This window comes from Corvus brachyrhynchos, unplaced genomic scaffold, assembly GCF_000691975.1.
Source record: "Corvus brachyrhynchos isolate BGI_N302 unplaced genomic scaffold, ASM69197v1 scaffold44, whole genome shotgun sequence".
Taxonomy (NCBI): domain Eukaryota; kingdom Metazoa; phylum Chordata; class Aves; order Passeriformes; family Corvidae; genus Corvus; species Corvus brachyrhynchos.
In genome coordinates this window covers 7,160,210-7,165,165 of record NW_008238359.1, presented here as the reverse complement: position 1 = coordinate 7,165,165, position 4,956 = coordinate 7,160,210, and positions in this window count along the sequence as shown.

Here is a 4,956-nt window from a genome sequence, read left to right as displayed (position 1 = left end):
AATAGACTTGGATAGTGAGAAACAAAGCCAAAAATTGACATCTTCTCCCACAATGCAACTATTTTTTTCAGTTTAACCTTCTTCATTGCCGATTTCACTGCCATAGGATTACCATATGCAACACAGAGGCCATCCTGGGATCAGGCCAGACATCCTAAAGTGTGATAAGCACCTAACTTTAAGCACTTGAATTATTCTGTACTGAGGGTGTTTGTTTCCTAACAGAAAAACAGCCAGTGCCATTTGGGAGTTCATGGAGTGTCCAAAACCTCTAGACAGAGCAAACCAGTACAGGGCAGCACTTGTGTCCAGCTCTGACGTAAGAGCTGCAGGACAGGTGAGACTTCTCCCAACACCTGAAGTGAAACTGCAGAGCCTGTTTTCAGACAACTGAATACTGTTCTGGGCAGCCAGGGTGCTCACCATGGCCTGCACCACGGGCTGCAGATGAATCTCTGCTGACACTTGGAGCACCTCCTTCCACCCTTCTGCACTGACCTTGGGGTCTGCAGGGCTGTTCGTATCACACATTTTTCACTCCTCTCTAGTCTGGCTCTAATTGCTTTTGCACAGTAACTTTCTTCCCCTTCTAAAATCTGCTGTCCCAGAGGTGCTGCTGCAATTACTGGTGGGCTCAGCCTTGCCCAGCAGTGGGTCCATCTCGGAGCTGGTTGGCATTGGCTCTGTCAGACACAGTGGAAGCTTCCAGGGCTCATCACAGAAGCCATCACTGTAGCCCCTTGCTACCAAAGCCTTGCCACACAAACCCAGTACTGATGGGGACAGACTTTTTAGTAGGGCCTGTTGCAATAGGTCAACACATGGTTTTAAACTAAAAAAGGGTGGATTCAGACTAGATATAAAGAAGAAATTTTTTACAATGTGGGTGGTGAGCCACTGGCACAAGTTTCCCAGGGAGGTGGTAGATGCCCCATCCCTGGAAACATTCACTGTCATGTTGGACAGGGCTGTGACCCACCTGGTCCACTATTACTGAGTCCCCTAGGGTTCTGTGACTCCCATGCATAAGCACACAGACACAGGGATGGCTTCAGTAATATTAAGCCGATGGCAAGGAGTTGAGAAGGGTCCTTGTGTAGAGTTCCACGAAAGCAGTTTATTGCTACAACTTGTGAAGGGTTCTAGAGGCAAATGACCCTGAACACGTGACAGCTCGAGCTTAAGTACAGGGGTGTGGCTAACACCAGGAGCCAACCGGGGAAGCATAGCTGGGATACATTACCATAACCAAACAAGGCATCCTGGGAGAGGCTCCTTTCCATCACCATAACCGGTAGGTCTTTGGCACCAGCGACTGTCTTACCAAGAACTCTCTCTGTCTCTTGAACCACAGGTCAACCGGCCACCACAGTCCACTTGAAGATGTCCCTGCTCACTGCAGGGAGGGAAAGGACTGTGGAAATACTCACAGCTTTTTACCAGCTATGCTTGTAGTTCAATGCCTTAGAAAGCGTCGGGCAGCCTAGAGAGGTAGCACGGGCAATCCAGCATTTCAGTAGCTCTGAAAGCGGCAAAATGGTAGCTGCAAAGCTGATACCACCAGCAGAAGCAAAGAGGCAGAAATACAGCCTTCCGTTGCCAATTCCTGCAATTAGAAGCTTTCAAACAGAGACAAGGTGTTTGCAGAAGGGGTGCAAAGCCAAAGAGGGTGGGCCCCCTCTTGGGCCCTTCTTTATTCGGAGAAGGGGAAAGGGGAGGACTGGGGCCAGACCCGGGGTGACCGGCCAATCAGACACTGCTGACGAGTTTGAGTTACATTTGGTTTTGCCCACGCTTGGAACAAAGGAGTTCAGAGCACATGGCAGAGGCAAGTGCTGGCTTGTCTCGGGGGGGGGGAAGGGAAGCTCAGAACAGGCAGCAACAAAGGACTAGATGGTATTTGGAGGACCCTTCCAACCCAAACTGTTCTATTCTATTCTATGAATCAGCTTTGTGTGCTGTGGAGGCCGCTGAAAAGAGTGACATTACTACACAAGAATTTTAGTTGTTCCCCTTGGATCATATCTGTTTTATATACAAACATTTTGAAATTGCTTGCTGACAGGTTGCAAAAGCATCCCTGAGTTATCTCACCTACAAACTCCTTGGAAGAAAACCAGCATATGAAGGCTGAGTAATTACCATTCATCCGGGTGAAACAGAAGCGAGATGAGGTGTGGTTGCATGCATACATACATACACACACACACACACAACTCAACCACAAAGCCAAAGGCATCGTATGAAGTCTTACAAATGTTCCTCAGAATACCTGGAGTCAAGAGAAAAATGGGCCTGACATGCGAGATCCAAAGTAAAGCATGTCAGGAATGCAAAGTCACATATGTGAGAAGGTGGAAGAAGCTGCTCCAACCCAAACCTCATCTCAGTCTTAGCTGTTACTGATCATCTCATTTCCTACCCAAAGAGTGACCTCAGAGCTCTTGAGATGATCAGTAGCCCAAAAGACTCATCTTCCTTTAAGTCCTTCCCTGGCGAAATCAAAGCCACATCCATCAGCCACCCTGTTCTTTTACACTGGGCTTTTCCAGCTAGAACTAAGGTATTACCAGTGTGAGATACTTCTACAAGGGCATTGCTGATAATAGCTGAGTATTTTACTCAATTTTGAAAACACACACTTTGATCTAATTTTAATCAAAGGTTTGAAGCTGGAAGGAGATAAAAACCAACCCAAAGTAGTCAGAGAAATTATGCAAAACAAATTGTGAAAAGATTACAGGGTAAAAGGATTCCTTTTCTTAGCGCAGATGAGAAAAAAGATCCAAACCATAAACTCCTGAATGCACAGTACTTCTTTAAATTAATATCACTTTTAGAATTATGAGGAAAATTATCAGTTACCACATATGCCTCATACTGAGTTCAGGAGTGGTGAGACTTGCTCATTCTGATAGTGAAAACAAGAATGAAGCTCAGCTGAAGCTAGGAGCACTTGCAGGGAGCTACATACCCTCTACTCACTTAAAATGCAGAACTCCCTGGTAAACTAAAAAAGCTCAAAGAATGGCAAGGATACACATGCCAAATGCAAAACTAGCATGCATTTTTGTGTTGAATGCATAATTATGCTATTCAGCCAATTAGTAAAGCCAGTAATGGTACATGAAACACAGGACGGATGCCAGGGCTTGTAGGTTGTAGCTGCTCAGCAAGTGGGCCCTAAAGCTTAATATCTGCAGCAAGAAAGATACACTACGGTTGTGCTGCTTGACCTACTGTTTGACTAAGGGTTGAACTTGTGGCTTGAGAGATCAAGGGACCCTGGTCTGTGGGAAAGACAGCTCTGGCAGGAAAAATGGCAACAGGGGAATGCTCAATCGCAGTTTCAAATCAGTAGTTTCCTTCTGACTCTGCCAGTTGCACAGTCTCCTGAACTCTCTCACGGCCTCTGCTGTCTTTCTATCAGATTAAAATGGTAGTAGATGTTGATGCCTTGAGTTGGAGTCTTTGTTATTTTGAGCTTCAGGAGACCATTATCAGATTCCAACTAAAATAAAGTTTACACTGCTGACTGCTGACAAGTGCAGCTTGCAAACTTTGACCCTTTCTTCCACAGGAGGAATGTACCCAGTGAGGCAGAGAGAGTAAAGGACTGTGCACTGAATAGAAGGACAGTGCACTTTACCTTAAGGCAATTCATCCTTGTCCTATTGAGCATATCCTTATAAAATATCCCCCTCTAGCCTCCTTTAGGCCCTTTAGGTACTGGAAGGTGCTCTGAGGTCTCCATGGAGCTTTCTTCTCTCCAGGCTGAACAGCACCAGCTCTCTCAGCCTGGCTCCATGGCAGAGGTGCTCCAGCCCTGTGATTTAGTGGTTTTTCTCTAGACTCCTTACAAAAGGCCTTTCTTACATTGAGACCCCAGAGCTGGACACAGCACTGCAGGTGAGGTCTCACAAGAGCAGACCAGAGGGACAGAATCCCCTCCCTCAACCTGATGGTGAACTTCAACTTCTCTTGGTGAAGCCCAGGATGCAGCTGGCTTTCTGGACCACAAGTGCACTTTTCCAGGTCATGATGAGCTTCTCATCCACAAACACCTCCAGATCTTTCTCCCTAGGGCTAGTTTTGATCCATTTTATGCCCACCTTGGATCTGTGCTTGGAATTTCCCTGACACAGCAGCACCTGGCCCTCAGCCCCACTGAAGTTTGTAAGGTTCACACAAGCCTATGTCTCCAGCTTGTACTCAACAGGAGAGAGAGAACTTCTATTCCTGTATCTTGTTCCTTGCAGTGATTAGGGAACAGGCAACAGATTTTTTTTTCATGAATATTGCTGTAGTTTAAGTGTGACTACTTCTCTATTTTGTGTGGTCCTGGGCCCTGACATTGTATATTATCTGCTAACTATTAACAAAAAGGGCCCTAATTAAACTCAAATGAAACAATGCTGTGTTTAGGCCAGAGGTTAAAAAATTATGTCTTCTTGACTGAAATAAAAAGTTCCTGAAGCAGCATACAGGTCACACATGTGGAAAGATCTCCACAATTTTGGAGTTTGGCACTTCAGTTCAGCCTCCTTAGCAATAGAAAAATACTGTGATTGTGTCCAGCTGGTCAACAGGAGCTGTTTATTGTTGCCTCCCTCTGCTTATCAATCTCCTGACTGCTGCAAACGAAATCCTCTAGGTTAAGATAACTAAACTAACCTGGCTAATTTTTTTCAGAGGTGGATTATAGACATTCATAATGAATTCTCCACTGGTAAAAGTGGGGCAGTGGAGCAGCCATCAGTGACAAAACAGAGTCAGCAATGTCTCCCATCAGCACTAGATTTGGGGGAAGATATCTCTATGGTTTTACTCCTATCAGTTTAATAAAAAATGTGAAAATAACTGGGCAATAACTATAAGAGCATTTCCCATTATCTGGCAAACTAGATTATTTTATCAGAAAGACCAACAGTTAAGCAAGATAATGACTTAATTGTA